This window comes from Coturnix japonica, chromosome 1 (genome assembly GCF_001577835.2).
Source record: "Coturnix japonica isolate 7356 chromosome 1, Coturnix japonica 2.1, whole genome shotgun sequence".
In the NCBI taxonomy this organism is placed as follows: Eukaryota; Metazoa; Chordata; class Aves; order Galliformes; family Phasianidae; genus Coturnix; species Coturnix japonica.
Genome location: NC_029516.1, coordinates 102682158 through 102699368, shown reverse-complemented (window position 1 = coordinate 102699368; position 17211 = coordinate 102682158). Strand labels below are relative to the sequence as shown.

General features: G+C 40.4%; 1 long non-coding RNA gene across 1 annotated transcript; it reads left to right on the top strand.

Annotated features, from left to right (window-relative positions):
• Positions 1–257: 257 nt before the first annotated feature.
• Positions 258–1051, top strand: LOC107324749. The gene is made up of 3 exons (XR_001559550.2): positions 258–302; positions 719–854; positions 971–1051. It is a non-coding gene; the product is annotated as an uncharacterized LOC107324749 (long non-coding RNA).
• Positions 1052–17211: the final 16160 nt, after the last annotated feature.

The window sequence follows — 17211 nt, the reverse complement described above, 5'->3', positions numbered from 1 at the left end:
AGCAGTTACACTTCCAGTTTTAATCTGATTGTTCAGACAGCCCACATTCATCTAGCAAAACATATATTACATATGTAGTAGAATGGTCTGGATTGGAAAAAAACTTTTAAGATCACTTAATTAAATATATGTGAGCATAGTTCTGATGTTTCAGGAATGTGTCAGACTTCAGTGCTGGCTCGTGGCCAATATACCTGGTGGTTTTCTGGCCATAACCTCTCTTGCCTTTACCTGCTTTAACCCCTCCTTGAAGGGCAAGCTGCTGGAGATCCTGGGGTGGTTCTGGCCCTGGAGCAGTTCAGGTAAGGGTGGGAGCCTCTGGGGTTACAAGGCAGGATTGGTGGTCCTCCATTTGGGTAGCTCCCAAAGGCCTGGAGGGGACAGGGGGTGGGGAGCCACATCTACAGGAGAGTTGGCTGTGCTGTTGTGCCCAGCAAAGCTGAGGTTCTGGGCAGGGAAAAAGGCCCTGGTGCTCCTGTCTCCTGGCAGGGAAGAGAAGGGAGACCTGGAGTCTCCTCCCTCTCAGAGCTGGAGGTGGTTCACTGCTGCCAGGGAGAAGGCGGGTGCTGCTGAAACTAAAGACAGAGCTCAGCAGCACGGGCTGGGGGTGTTGGCTTTGCAGTTGTCCATTAGGAGAAACTCAGATGTTGTCTGAACCAGCCTGGAGAGCACTGGTAAAGGCCCTTTCTGCTTTCTCTTCCTTTTTTCCTCCTGTCAGCAAGCTGAAGCCCTCTTTAGGAAGCAAGGACATGTATGACATGCTGGCTCTGTGCTGCAAGAACATTGTGACCCACCCTTCAGCGGAGATGATGCAGAAGATCAGGAAGTCACAGCAAGCAGCTCAGTACCTGCAGGTAACCTGCCATATCTTTCCCAGTCACCTCTCAGTCAGAGCCCTTCCTCAGCACACACGACCCATGCTCTGGCAGCAGCCTTGATGCCACACCTCAGTCCCTTCTTCTGCTTTCAGCTTCAGCAAACATCATTGAAAGCTCTGGGCCGGCTCATGGGGGTTCTGCTGGAGACAGAGCCCAGCCGTGGCTTCTTCCAGCTGTGCATGCGTGGGGAAGGCACAGGCAGGAGAAGCAAGGGAGAGCTGGGGCTGCCTACAACTTTTTTCCTGCCTTTTACTTCTGCAGAGAGGAGATGCCTGCAAACACTTTGGCACCTTGGTAGGATTGCTGGCACCTCTGACATGTGACGCCATGCTCACATCCCAACAGTTGGCCGTCACCTGTCTGAGCTCCCTTCTCCGCATCCAAGGTGAGTAGAGCGGCCATGTACCATCCCTCTGCTCTCTTCCGCAGCACTACCAGAGCCCATGGGCTGGGCCTACTTTACAGGAGGGAGAGGCACCGTGTGCAGCTGCCTTCTTCCCACCCTGTCCTCTGTCTCTCCCCCACGGAAAGCGGTCCCATTTCCAGAAGCATGACTTCCCTTTTCTCCCCATGCCCTTCAGCCAAGGTGACCAATAGAGTCATCAAGACAGGAGACATCGAGAGCCTGTGTGAGGGGCTGAATGACTGCAGAACTGTCTCTCAGACAGCCGGAGTGTTTTGATGGCCCCCTGAATGACCGGGAAGCCACTGAACTAAGAAAACTGCTGTATGTTTTGAAGAGCTGCTGCAGAGCAGTGATGGGATCTCTCCTGCTTCTCATTTCTCTGCAGATTGTGTGCAGAAACTTCCCCTTGCAAGACACCATACATTTCATGATGGCCACCAAGGACACCTTCCAGAAGGCCAAAGGAATGTGTGTGCATGCTGCTGGGAAAGGGAAAAAAGGGAAAAGGGAAGTTGAAGGGGAGAGGGAGGAGAGGAGAGGTCGGTGTTCAGCTATTTTTGAGCTTCAAGGTGGGTTTTTTGTTTTTTTTTTATCATTGCTGACTGGGGTCTAGGATAGCTGGGTGACCTAGAATAGAATGACTCTGCTTTATATTAACAAACTTCTGAAAGACAGACACCATATGCCTGCATTTCCTTTCATTTAGAGGTAATTCCTTACTGTGAGCATCTGCATTCACAGTGGCACTTTTCTGTGGTAACAGAGGTTACACAGAAGATTAAAGATTTTCTGTCTGTATATGTTTAGGGAGGAAGTCACTGAGTAAAATAAAAACACATCAGGAAAAAAAAGAAAAGAAAAGAAAAGAAAAGAAAAAAGACTTTTTTTTTTAAAGTTACTTTCCAGCAATGATAGGAAGCAATTTCTCTTTAACTTCATGAGCTTTTGTTATGAAGAAGCAGTGAGTCTGCTCACTTCTATTTGCCAGGCAACAATTACATAAACAGAAACAAATCCTTCTGAATTCTTGGGAAATAGCCTTAAAAAATAGTTTGAGCACAAGTGAAATCATTAGGATAAGTGATGCAGGAGTAAAACTGGAGGGTGAAAACTGAAGGAATTAATAAGGTTTTCTTAGAACTTGATAAGGTGAAGCTGGCAGCAGCCTGTACCACCTTAGCAAGTTAAAGGAAAAAGGTTTTTTTTTCTTCAGCTCAGACTCTTTCAAATATACATGCTGCAGAAAATGGGACTTGTTAACCTTATAACACTGACATTTTAAAAGTAAAGATAATTATAAACAAGGTGAACAAAACTTACCAAGCAAATGGGTTCAAGTGGAATACTTTTATGGTCTTCTTCTTCTTCTTCTTTTTTTTTTTTTTTTAAGAGCTAAATATGTGCTAGACAATTTTAATGAGGCAGTGCAAACAGGAATTATCTCAAAAGACATTCACATAGAGATAATACTATCCAATTTCTGTTTGGTTCAGAATTTCACTCACAGTAGCAAGCACTTATCCTATTTAATTAAAAGAAACATTCATACAAGGAACAGGAGGTTCCTGAATATGAATTTAAATATAGCATCCTAGGAAAGCTGTTAAAAGTAAGAATGGATTGAAGTTCTAGACGAAATTATTTGCAACCTCTACACTTCAAAAGGCTCAATAGCTGCACAGACATAATAAATAATAAAATTTGAACTCAGGATATCAGATCTCAGCTAAGGAAACAGTTTAGATGAGTTGATAGGCTGACAGTACCTGCAAATAACAATTTTGAACTTATTTATACTGGTGCTGTTGCCAAAGCCTTCAGCAGCATCTTTAGTGTGTGATTGTTTCCACTATAACATAGCATGCAGAACCTTTTTTTAAAACACCAGCAGAGTATGTATCAATATTGCTGAAGCAAGGTATGGTTCTCCTATATAATAGTTTAGTAGATTTGCTCCACTGGTATTCAGTGAGATTGGGTCACTTCAGTACTGGTTTCTCAGAGGTATTTAGATGATGTCAACTGAAGTTAAGCTATAGAGTTTCCATTTATTATTAATTTCCAAGAACATCAAGATCAAGAAGATGGTTGGGAACAACCAGATGGAGTTATCAAGAGAAAATAATTCCTGAGCAACCTCACTGTCTTTCACCAGACATCTACTAATTGTGATAACAGGTAGCATGAATGAGGGGAAAGCTGTTGGTGTTTTTTCTTGTCTTTTGCAAGGTCTTTGATGTGTTTTCTTATACCAGTCTTATGGCCAACTTAGAGAGATACAAACTGTAAAAGCTGTAGTGTTGATAACTGGCTGGACATCCTGGCTCTAAGTTTATCACCAGAGTTAGTTGCACAAAGTGCAGCTAGTGGCTACTAACTAGTGCCATTCCTCAGGGAGCAACACTAGGACCAATACTATTTAGTGTTTTTATCAATGCCCTGCATGACGGGATAGAAAGCACTCTCAGCAAGTCTGAAAATTACATCAAACTGGAAGGAAGAGTAAAATACACATGGCTGAGATACTGAGGCACCTCAGTAGGCTGCAGAAATTGTCTGAATGAAACCTAATAAAGTTCAACAAAAATGCAGAGCCCTGCATTGAGAATGGGGTAGCTCACTGCAAGGGCTTACCACATAGAGAATGACTGGCTAGGGAGCAGCTCTACTAAAAAAGATCTTTAGATAAGCTTCAGATCCAAAGAAGGGCAACAGGGCTTGTGAGGGCCTGGAGAATATGCCCTACGAGGAGAGACTGAAGGAACTGGGGCTGTTTAGTCTGGAGTAAAGGAGGCTGAGGATAGACCTTGGTGCTCTCTTCCAATATCTGAAATGTGATTGTAGTGAGAGTGGGGTTGGCCTCTTCTCACTGGTGACAGGACAAAGGGAAGTGGCCTCAAGTTGCACCAGGGTAAGTTTAGGTTAGATATTAGGAAAAGCTTCTTACAGAAAGGGTTGTTAAGCACCGGAATAGGCTCATCATGGAGGTGGTTGAGTCACCATCCCTAGATATGTTTAAAAACCGTTTGATGTGGTGCTCAGAAATATGATTTAGCAGAGGGTTGTCAGAGTTAGGGTAGTATGGTTAGGTTGTGGTTGGACTCAATGATCTTTAAGGTATTTTCCAGCTTGAGTGATTCTATGATTCTATGATTCAACATGAGCTAACAGTGTGCCCTTGAAGGCCAAGAGCATTCAGAAATTTGTTAGGATAAATGTAAATGGGAGAGTGAGCCTTTGTCTTTGGCACTTCCCTATGTATCTGGGTATCTCCACCTAAACCATCTACAGAACTGATTTATAAAACTTTTTTCAACTTTAAACTTAGGAATTTACTTTGGAATTATTATCAGATCTTCTTCAGCAGACTACCTGATTATGTGGTATTTGCCTTCTCATTACTGTTTCCTCACAGCATTAAGTATGAAGGTACCAGAATATCGACAAATTGTAAGAAGAGGGACTCTAACGAGAAAAGATTTAGAGGTGCTCTCAGGAGACCACAAGAACTTTGTAGGAGACCTGAGAATTCCACATATTGTCCTGGAACCTTTTTTTCTTTTGGTACTGTAGGAAGTGGACATAATTTTACAAAGGTAAAGCAAATGTAAAGACGCCGGGATGCAATTCTAGTATATACTTCTGAAAAAGCCACAACACTCTCAAATTACCCAGAAGAAGTAATTTGGTGGCAGATGGTTGTAAGTGACAGTGTGTAACAAGTCCTGTGGTAGAGTGTTAGACAGTGGAGAGTGGGAATACAAGTAATGCATAAGGAAAGTGTAAGAAGTGTCATATGATACTGCAAATGCGGAATTTCTGCCTATCACACTTTTATAGTCTATTTCCACAGTTGAGCCCCAATTTAAACATCATATGCTGATTCAACCTACCAATCAAACGTGACAGGTACCGAGTGTAACTACTTTAAAACAAAACTTGTGTTTTTTGATTCTACCTTTCAAAAAGCTAAGGTGGACCAAACCAGAGGAACATTTAGCACCAATTTAGGCTAGTTCCATTCCAGTACACAAGATAATGCAAAATACTCTTTAAAATTTAATACAATAACCTTTCAGCTATTAACTAGCAATGATAAATTTTTTGAGTGCATTACTTGGAATATGTTGCCCCCAAACTCTGATTCCCACAATAAATTAAACACTGCATCTGTTTAAATTATATGTGTGTGGGGATAAAGCTCTAAATCAGCAAGGCGTGACTGCATTGCAAAGTTAAATGGGTAGGTACTTCTCATCTAAAAGTTTTATGGGCTTGTGAAAATTAGGTAATATGTCAGAACAGTTAGGAGGGAATGGGGAATCCTATTTGCAGTTCTCCTTCAACAGGCTTAATTCTCAGGCTGACCTGTTAATAAAGGCAACCTGTAGACCATGGAGTGAATTACTGAAGCAGAGCAAGGTGTAATGACCTGATGCAGCATTAATATCAATGCTGAATTACATTTTATTTAGGCCAAGAAGTAATACAGAAAAGGATATATTCAGTGGTGATGAAATGGGAAGGAGTGGGCCTGGGAGTGCTGTTTGATGCTTGGTTAAACATGAGCCAGCAGTGTGCCCAGGTGGCCAAGAAGGCCAATGGCATCCTGGCTTGTATCAGAAATAGTGTTGCCAGAAGGAGCAGGGAAGTGATCATCCCTCTGTACTCAGCCCTAGTGAGGCCACAACTCGAGTACTGTGTTCAGTCTTGGGCCCCTCACTACAGTATTTGGGGCCATGGAGCATGTCCATAGAAGGGCAACAAAGCTGTGAGGGGTCTGGAGCACAAGTCTTATGGGGAGCAGCACTGAGATTGCCTAGTCTAGAGAAAAGGATGCTCAGGAATGACCTTATCACTCTCTAAAATTACCTGAAGGGAAGTTGTGGGGAGGTGGCAGTTGGCTTTTTCTCCCATGTAACTAACAGTAGGACTAGAGGAAACGGCCTCAGGTTGTGCTGGGAAAGATTCTGTTTGGATGTCAGGAAATAATTCTCCAAAGAGTGGTGAGGTGCTAGAATGGGCTGACCAGGGATGTGGTGAAGTCACTGATCCTGGAGATGTTCAAGGAATGTTTAGATGTTGTACTGAGAGACATGGTTTAGTGGGAAATACTGGTGATAGGTGGACAGTTGTACTGGATGATCTTAGAGGTATACATTTAAGACTTGTCTAAGACTTTGGTTTTTGTACTGTTCAGCATTAAACTTATATAAGATTCTGCCCATGTACAAATAGGAATTTGCTCCAGACTTCTGTAAAAATATTTTCAGCTCTAAGCAAGCAAGATAGCAGAAGAGCTATGGGATGAAGATATGAAACTGTGCACAAAGCAGCAAAAGCTATAAAATCCTAGTTAATATACATGAGAAAGTAATTAGTATGCATTGAAGCCTTGGGAAGTAAGCAGATGCACAAGCAATTTACTGTAGATAAATGCACTGTGGCTGCTGCTGAATGTAAAATGCGGAAGACAACTTTTTTCTTATTCTTCGTCATACTTGATGATCTTGCAGTGGTTTGCGACAGAAATGAAGTAGCGAATTCCTGGAAATTAGTGTTATACCTCGTCTATTTAATCCCATTTCTAGCATGTGAATGTATGGATTGCACTCAAGTGTCCCCGTTGTCTGAGAGATGTGACTGCCATATGCTGAGAAAAAACTCCCCACACAAGTTTTGTGGTTTTGTTCTAAGGACCAAGTAGTCACTCTAGCAGTCATTTAGGTATTTGATTTTACTATAGATACTCACAGTACCTGGTAACAAATACAATCCTTCCCGCTTCTCAAGTGTAACTATTGGACCTATAACCAAAAAGTAGCTAAGCCATAGTAGATTACTTCTACTCTGGAATTTAAAATAAAGAATATCTCAAACAGAAATAAGATTTGGCTTGTTTCAACATTTGAAACCCAATTATCTGTTGTGTGCTGTACCATGGGAAATTTCAAAAGTAGGTACACTTGCAAAAATGAGATCTGCGACATAATGAAATACTCAAAAACTATTTATGAACGACTTTTCCGATACTTAATGTAAAAGGATCTCTACTCTTTGACACTGGTGAGGGACAGTAATGAAAAAGTAAATTTAGGGTCAGACTGTAGTTGTTGCAATTGGCAATCACAGTGATTGTTTTTATACTGTTTGCAAGTACTTATATTTGAACCTGAAGGCATTGTCCAGCATTTTACACATCAATAGCTCAGCTTTCCATCTGCACGACTGATGGCAGTGTGCTGGAAGAAAGGTACAAGCTAACAGAGCTAGAGGGTTTCTGTTTAGAAGGAAATTAATAAAATGTACTCCTCTGTATAAATCTAATTTCTTATTTCTTGGAAGTCCTGTCAAGAGAAACAGTAACAATACTGGAACAGAGAATATTGTCCTTTGAAAAGCTTTACCAGAATCACCCATAGTCCCTCTCAAAACTAGTCCTGAAATGTAATTACTTGACTTGCCAAAAGCATCCTTTTCTCCACAGTACTCCAAACCTTCAGTCTTTCCATGACATTAAGCAAACATTACAATTCCATTCAACATTTTCTGTTTTTCCCAGAAACACATTTCTGGCTCCTCCTGAGCTAGACAGGACAAGATAGCTTTAATTAACCTATTCTACTGTTTCTTTCTGAGTAACTAAAGGCAAATTGCAGCTGTCAAAATCAGAGAACAAAAAGTCTTTGTGAAATATTGATAGTTTGTGACTTGTCACTAGCACACAACATATTATATCTATCGTATCTTTCTGAAATTCCAAACCAACCTGTGCTATACAGGACCTGAATTCCAGTGCCATTTTTTCTATTCCTCCATGTATCAGGAGAAATCAGTCCCGCTACTCTAGCGTACCAATCTATGGTATCTTGAAATGAAGAGAAGAAAGGAGAAAGAGGAAAAGAGCTGTCTCATGGTACTTGTGCACATATTGCAAAGAAGAATTTACAATTTTGATTAGAGATAGTGCCAGTTAGAATCAGAGGTACCTAGAAGGAAAGTTCAGTAGCCCTCCAAATGTTATCTACATTTCTCTTTTAAAGAAGAAACAAAACTACTTTAAATTGTCAATGGAGCCAAAAGTGGTACAGCACAAGTACTATAAATGCTTATCTTAAGTGTCCGCATCCATTCACCATTGTGTATACCTTGAAATGGATGGAGTCAATTCTCCATCATTTATTTATTTATTTATTTGTTTTTTTCCAGTTTTAGAATTATAATTGGATTCTTCAAACACATCATGAGACTGAGAAGATGAAAATATTACTTCATGGAGATGCTCAACTAGGCTTGGTTGTAAGGACAAAGGACATCCCTTCTGATGTTCCATATCTCCTTCTTAGCATCTGGTGCTTGGTCTCCTGATGAGGATAGCTAGGTTGTTTGTTTTCTTTTGTTGTTGTCGTTGTTTTTTCAAGAGAACTCTACTACTTCAAAGCACAATGCATTGGGTTCAATTCAGATTAGCATTTTTGCTTACAGTAGTTTGAGTGTTGCTTGTCCTACAGATGTCAGGGATGGAGAATGCATGCAAGAATGTAGACCTTTTTATCTCAGATGATTTGTTGAAGACAGTTTTCTTCCCTGCAACTATGTTCACAAACTAAAATGCTAAGAAGTAGCTACAGATCATCTGGAGCAGGCAAATAGTATTCTTTCCTCTGGCCCAGAATTGTAATCAATTTACATTGATCACATAACCTATGCTTCATAGATGGAAGCTGCTCTAAAACCCCTGAAGTCAAAAGAAATCTTCCCACTGACTTTAGTGGCTTTCAATCCAGTTCGTACTCTCAGAACAACCTGTATTTCCCCTTCAGATCAATAAGACACCAAAGAATATATTCACTATGTAGTGTAATCTGTCCTGCTCCAACTCTGTAGCAGGCAAATGTGATGCCCTTTATCAAACCTTGCAATGAATAAATGAGACTTACTGCAAGTTTTATATGTACATCAATGTTCATTACTTCTCAATTGATTTTCTAAGGTCTGAAATATTCTTCTACCTGTCTTTACTACATGCCCTTACTTCAGTTTCTTTGACTGCCATTCCTGGCTTTGATTCCAGGTTGAAAATTCCTTGTATTTTTATGACTCCAAGATGAAATAGTGCTATTTGCAGCCTTCAATAAAGAAGGGTGAGGAAGGGTATCTGAAGGTGAATGCCTTAAAACTCATCAGCAGTTTATAGGCCAATGAATGATTTTACTGAATTGAATATCTGTAGCAATGAGAATTTTCAAATGAACATTACATAATATGTACAGAAAACATAGCTTGAATTCAATCTTAGTTCTTTGTTTCAGAAATCTCTTTTTATGAATTATGTGCATTGAATGAAAGAATGAAAATGTCAGTACTACAAGACCCACATAGAATCTTTAAATTGTATTTAAATTTCAAAAGTAAACATTCAGAATGGCCATCTGACACTTCACAGACCAACATTTAGTCACAAGAATTATTTAGTTTGAAAGACAAACTAGTTCTCACATATTCATTCTCTCTCCAGTTTGTGGATATTAGTAAAGAAAACTGTAGTTTTCCATATGAAAACTTGAAAGTTTGAAACTTTCACAAGGTGTGCCGTAGCCTGTAGACTGATTAGTTAAGACAGTCATGACCAAACGTGTGGTTCACACATCCATTCCTACCTCAAGCTGAATTTTTTAATAGACATCTTACAAACTCTCCACTTTCCCTTCCTCAGAGTAATGAGAGCTCTCTTGAAGGAACCACATGCGAAACACCAGACTCCTTACTCAGCTGGTGCTCTGTGCTTCCACTTGAATGTGACTAAGCTCAAATCAGTGCAATGTGGAGGATCTGGTTTCATGATGACTTGATGCCTTAATGTGTAGGAACCCTGCTGAAATCTGTTGGCTGTTGGTTTTGTGCTCTCTGAAATTAGTGTTGCTGTGACATCTCAAATCCACAGTGGCATGGGTGCTAAAATCATAGAATTGTAGAATCATAGAATCATAAGCATTGGAAAAGACCTTTAAGACCATCCAGTCCAGCCACCAGCACATCCCACCATGCCCACTGCCCATGTCCATCAGTGCCACATCCACATGGCTCTTGAACACCTCCAGGGATGGTGACTGCACCACCTTCCTGGGCAGCCTGTGCCACTGCATCACTGCTCTTCCTGAGGAGAAATGTTTCCTAATACCCAACCTCCCCTGGCACAACACGAGTCCATTACCTCTCACCCCACTGCTAGTTACACAGGAGAAGATGCCCACCTCGCTACAAACTCCTTCCAGGTAGTTGTAGAGAGCAATAAAGCCTTGCCTGAACATACGATCACTGCTAGGTGGGAACTGATGTTTTGGAAGCAAATGAGGATTTAAGCTGATCATGACATTATCTACTGGGGAAGGGAAAAAAAAAAAAAAAAAAAAAAAAAAAATAAGGAAAAAAAAAAAAAAAAAAGGACAAACAAGAAAGAAAGGTTGATCCAAAGCCGCTGGAAGCACCTGCAGAGACAGGAGATGCTACTTAAACAGAATTTAAGCAATTGCTGCAGAAAATATCGGGAAAGATTCCTGGACCAGTTAAGAGGTCAAACTATATCAGAATAACTCATTCTTGTTTCAGGCTGCCTGGTTTGTGCCTTTTGACATTTTCCAAGACCGATCTTAAGAGTATGTATTATTTGGGAGTGGCAGCAGCTGCAAAGTGCTCTCTTCAGTAAGTGCTTGCAATACAGATACAGGTTGTGATGACACGATGCACTGACTGCAGCACCAGATGGTACAAGTTCTCCTCTGCCTACTTGTTGTTTTTTCCAGCTGCCTCATTGCTGAAATGACCTAATCTGAAAAAGAACACTCCCCATAGTCATATTTTGTCATGGGTCATGTCAGAGGCTCAAATTATCACACAGTCCATGATACAAAACATTGTTATTAGAATAATGAAGTTGTGGACTCAGCTATGGTGACTAGAAACAAGAAGCCAGAGGGAAGTAAAAGGAAGAAGCAAATCACATCCCTGGAAGAAAACCTATCTAAAAAAAATTGAGGAACACAAGATGCCCATTTTATTTATGGATATATTTTCTCCTTTAGTCTGCAAGCAGCTTTTCTTGGATTCTAACTAATTAATACCATGTAAATGTCTATACAAGTCGCTAAAGTACTCTTTGGAGCATCAATCCAGACACAAATCATCCTTTCTTCTCCATCCAACACTGTTCTACTTAGAGAGCAAATCTCACTGCAGTATTGATTACGAAGTCCTTACTGGAAACTACATTCTACAGAGAGAATGGAAATGGTTTTGCTGCTGGCTCAGTGCTAACATACCAGAGTCCTGAACTGGATTGGAATTCTCAGCTATGATGAACACATAAGTAACTACAATATTATTAACATCAATAACAACAGTGCCCTACTTCTGATAGTTCTCAGTCCAAGAATACAAGACCCAAAGATTTCAGGAGATAATTGAATCTTTTTAAACAGTGCTGAATTGAGAATAGTCTTACATGGATACTAACATACTTTCAGCTCTGGATTGCGGCATAGTTCTCAACAGTCTCTAACAGTGTTCTGTGAATCATGTTAGCCAGGCTGTCGACTGCTAAAAGCTAGAGCAAATTCATTTTAATTTCACAGCATTTGCTTGTTAAGATTTTTCACTGTAAGTGCGCTTTTCTTTTTTTGTTTGTTTGTTTGCTTTTACGTTCTTTGTGGGTTTTTTTCGTGTTATTTCTAAAGCACTTGCTGTTGCAGGCTTTTCTGGCAAATACTGCTGAACTCATTCGGTCTGTTTGCCAGAGTTAAGGTCACTGCAGCTTTAGTTTTACAAAGAACACTGTTTTTCTATTTCTCTGTTAATCTTGGCCTGAAAAGACCACACATAACCCTTCCCAACTGAACAGTTTAGGCTTTGTTCCTTTGTTTGTGTTATACTATTAATCTGCTAGGTCGATAGCAAAAATGTGTGAGCTGCTAGTGTGCCAGATGATTGACAGGCAATTAGCAGCTTCGAGAGAACAGTGCTTTGAATTCCGCAGATCCATGACTACATAGGGAAGCAGAGGCTGCTGATCTGACTTTTTTGTAAACTTTTGCTGCAATAATAAAAATGGGACCTTTAAAAGAATTAATGCAACTATTCTCAGGAGCTTCATCTGCTAGAAACTGGCAAAATTGAAACAGAAGTTTGAAGAACTCCATTGTATGCAAGTAATTAACCTGTAGCTATTCAGGTCTCTCAGAAAATAAGGCTTGCAAAGCAGCACAAGTGTTTAATTTTTCATGATGAACAAGGAAACGTCCTCATGAAAAGCAAAATTTGGGAAACTTTTTTTTTTTTTTTTTGCCAGTTTTGATGGAATAGATGTGTACTCTATGAACAAATAATTTTTCATGCTTGATTTTTATTTTTACCTTCATTTTTGAAGGTTCTATTTTTTTTCCTCTGTATTCTGAATTCCTTTCTAAGACTGTCATCTGGTTTCTCTGCTGTTAGCTCCTGAATGATCTCCCCACACTGTTGACTGATACACATTCACACACACATGCACACCAAAGCGCTCGCTGCCCACTCACCAATTCCAACATTTTTGTAAAGAGGCTGGAACTTGCTCAGCTGCCACCAAGATGGTTGGTTACACCTTACCCTCTCACATTTCACACACATAAATCTGGATAGAGTCACCATGGGGAAAAAATGAGAAATTCATTACTTTCTAGCTGTTTTGACAGCGTGAGAACAGTTGGACTAAGTCCTATGATAGCAGCAGTGGTGAATTAAACACCTCTCTGACTCGGAGAGCCCACAGACAAACACATATTTGAGTGTAACTGCGTGTAGAGAGGGAGAATTCTGTCCAGCCACTTTTCCCGCATCTGCTGAAAAGCCATCTTTTGTACAGCCACAGAGCAGTCAATGTCTTGAAGGGGTTAGCTTTTGTCAATAGAATCAAGAATTGCAAGCTGCAAATAGCACCAAACCCAATTAATAGGGGGCACTTTTCCAAGAGAATGATTTGAGCTTAGGGCAGTCTGAACTTGCACCTATGGTTTCCAAGAGAACAGGCCATTTTTAAACCTGAGGCCTAAGCCACCATGTTGTCATACTGGTGGCTTTAAAAGCAGGCATAAAAAGAAGTGTGTGAAAATTACAAGGTGTTTGGTAGAGGTATAATGGCATAGCACTTCAGTCAGGTAAAAGTTGTTTTCAAACAAATGGAGCACAATCTGTTCACACTTAAGCGTCTCAGAACAGCTTTGCCAGCTCCTCCAATAAGTTGCTGCAGAACAGTCTGCATGATTTTTTATGTAAAAACGCGTTTAAAAAATCAGAATTATTAAGTAGTTTTTCTTTTAATTCAACAGCTGCAAAGCTTCTCAAATGTTTCACAGTGAAAATAATTTTCTCCAGATAGGGCTTAATTCATTACATGAATCCCCTTTAGCTTCCCCTCAAGCAAATTTTACTGATGCAATCCTGTTAGTTGCTTCCAATTAGGGCCTTGGAAATGAGGGATTCCGAATATTTCCATTAGAAATTCTTGATATTAGTCTAACTAGTTGTTAAACATCTTTACAGCAGGCTTATTTCTTATTTCAAAAGATCGTAACCAACAGATCCTGGAATAAATGGTTCTTTTCTTGTAGATTAAAGAAAATAAATGGGAATGGATAATAAAAAAACAGCCCTGGTAGAAAAGAACATATTTTTCAGTTGCTATTCATTTCACTTTTTCTCAGACATTTTCATTCCTGAGCTATCTGCTGAAAAATATCACCCCCAGTCCTATTATTCCAAGCTAAGCGTAATGTTTATCATTGCTTTCCTATTTTCCTTACCTTCCAAGTGGCTTAGAAGAAATTATTCAAAAAAGTTAAAGCTTTACAACCTGAATACATTTAAGTACTTTAAATGTTGCTAATATTGTAAAAATCCTAGTAAAAAACCAAACATTACTTGCTCTCAATTAAAAGAATTAAGATAATGGCTGGTTTCATCTCCTGAGATAGCTCTTATAACAGAAATTTGCAGCTGAAAGCGAGTATTTAGACCCACAGAAACTCTGAGTCGCTCAGAAAATCTTCTCATTTAGGAAACTATTTATGAATCCACTCATTGCTGTTATATACTTCTCTGCCACCACAGAAATTCTTTTGTACTCCACTGCATTGTTATGATTTATTTAGTTACAGAGTTTCATATTCACCAAGTGATGAAGCCACCTTGGCATCTAATACTGAACTGTAGCATTACTGAGGATCATCCCAAATCCCAGTATGCCCGACCCAGATTAATTTTCATTTCACTCCCTACAGGACAGTGTTTTAGTTACCATAGGACTGTAAAGCTTGGAAAAGTCCACTAAGATCACCTAGTCCAATCACCCACGATGCCCACTGACCATGCTCCTCAGTGCCATAGCACAGCACAGAGGTGCTCAGAAGATACCATGGTGGCCAAAAGCACCTCAAAAATGCTATGTAGGCTGACATCTCTCAGGGAGCCAGAAATAATTGAACTGATCTTTTGGGAGCCTTGTCACATTTTTCACCCTTGAAACTTGGCTGTGGGTCCGTTTCTTCTGTAGACAGGAATGGCATTTCCTTCTCCACAGTTACTTTCATCATGAAGTGGGACAGCAGGCTCCCTCTCTCCTTTTTGTGCAGAAAAAGATTAACTCTCATTCAGAGTACAACACAATCCTGGGTGCTGCCCAGTTATACAGCCTGATCAGTGCAATGTAACACATATGGTAGGTACCACTACAGTAACCATGCTCACATACACAAAACAGTTCTTCTGTCTGTCCTGATATTCATACGTGATGTGTTTCAGCCATATCACTCTTCAGCATCTTCAACTGAAAGGTGCTGAACGCTTATGATCTGTCTTGGGCAGGCTGCAGGGCAGTCATGCAGTGTCTGCATGAGCAGTACAGTCAGGAATCAAACCCACTCTTGAAATGCAAAATCATCCTTCATCTGTCCCAGGATATGCTGCTTCCACCAAGGTAAATCCGTCATGATGAAAGCATTAACTGTACAATAGAAAATCGTGAAACTTAGCTCTCCTGTAGGATGTAATGCTTGTCATATCAGATTCCATACACACACCAGGCTTTTTTTGGATACTTGAATGATTCAAAGGCCTCTTTGAAGCTACTGTGTTTGAAAAGCTAGAGTACTTTTCATCAAGAGCGCCAGGAAGTCATTAAGACAGTAGAACAATCTTTTATATCTCCAAAATCCCATCACTCCCACACAAACATCTCCTTGGGAAATACTCCTTAAAGGCAGAGAAATAAATAAGGCATACAACCCATAGGAAAACACCAAAACCAGTGACTTAAAATAAGATTTTTGCAGCATTCTGAAGAGTTTTACATTAATTTAAATCCATAAATTAAGAACACATTATTTGAGTAAAGCAACACCCACTAAGCAACACTCATTGGGCATTTTCATTACTTCTGCTGATTTTGCCTCAGTTTCTACACTAGAGTTTTCAGCATCACTTACTCATGTTCAAGGTGAATGTTGGGAGGAGCAAACTTGGGCTTGTACACTGTTCTCCACTAATTTTCTTTTGTGTGTTGCATGCCATACATCCAGCCACATTTCATCTGGTTCAGTGGCACAGCGCAGGTCTACTTTTATGGCAGATACCAAACATATGTTGAGATGCAGGTCAAGACTGTCAAGACAGCTGGGACAACTTTAGTAGACCAAGAGCACACCAGTTCAGTGACCCTATCATTAAGGGCATTTGGAGAGGCAGGACTAGCATCAGGTACCGTCACCTTGTACTTTATTTCTTACCCTAGTAAACCAGTGTGCCTCACTGATCTTTCACCAACACGTAGGCATGTAGATGACCTTGAGTTTGGGCTCCAAGCACCAGTTAAACTACTGAAAAAAACAAAAAAACATTCCCTTAAAGCCACACTCACTATAATGATCATTTAATGCAGATTTTAAGAAATACACCTTCATCTCTGGTCTGCTCTCAGTCTCCAGCAGCTGCACGTTCCTGTTCCCTGACAACTTCCTCCCTTATTGTACTTGCATTTCAGAAGGAAACAAGCCTTCAAACAACCCCATCCTCCACCCCTTGTCACCCATCCCACTCCCTCCCTGCTCTGAATTCCTTTGCCATTACTTGATTTCCACTTTGTGCTCCCCACCCTCCTGCAGGTACTCCATCACTACCAAAGTCACAGACTTTTGTCTCCAGTTTTCCTATTGCTTTCTGCTGACTGCTCCTTCTTTCTACTGCTGCCCACTTAAGATGATCAGAATCCAGCAATGCAAGGATAACAGTTTTTTTCTGAACAGCAAAAATAACCACACTTTTTCCATCTTTGCAATGGTTCAAAAACCAGCATCTATTTTTTCAGAGTGAAAAGTAGCCCAACTTCTGGAATCAAAACAGAAAAACACTATAATCATTACTGGAAATGTGAAAAGGAAACCTGTGCATAACATTTAAAACAATGTTTTTTCTGTTTTTCCTAATGTTAGAATAATTACATTTGTAGAGGCATAATTGTGCTCTGAGACACACAGATGCCTTCCCTGGGCTCATCTATAGCCTGTGAAGGTAGCAGGGTGACGTAAGCAAGATCTGACATCTCTTTCCCTGCAGATTTTGACAAAATCCTTTAGTAGAACCAACTGTGAAAGGGTAGATAACAGCAGGATAAGGGGAAATATTTTTAAGTTGAGGGAAGGAAGATTTAGGTTGGATGTCACAGGGAAGTTCTTTACTATGACAGCAGTGAGGTGCTGGCACAGCTGCCCAGAGAAGTTGTGGGTGCACCATCCCTGTAGGTGTTCAAGGCCAGGTCGGATGGGGCCCTGGGCAGCCTGGTCTAGTATTAAATGGGGAGGTTTGTGCCTGACAGGGTGGTTGGAGCTTCATGATCCTTGATGT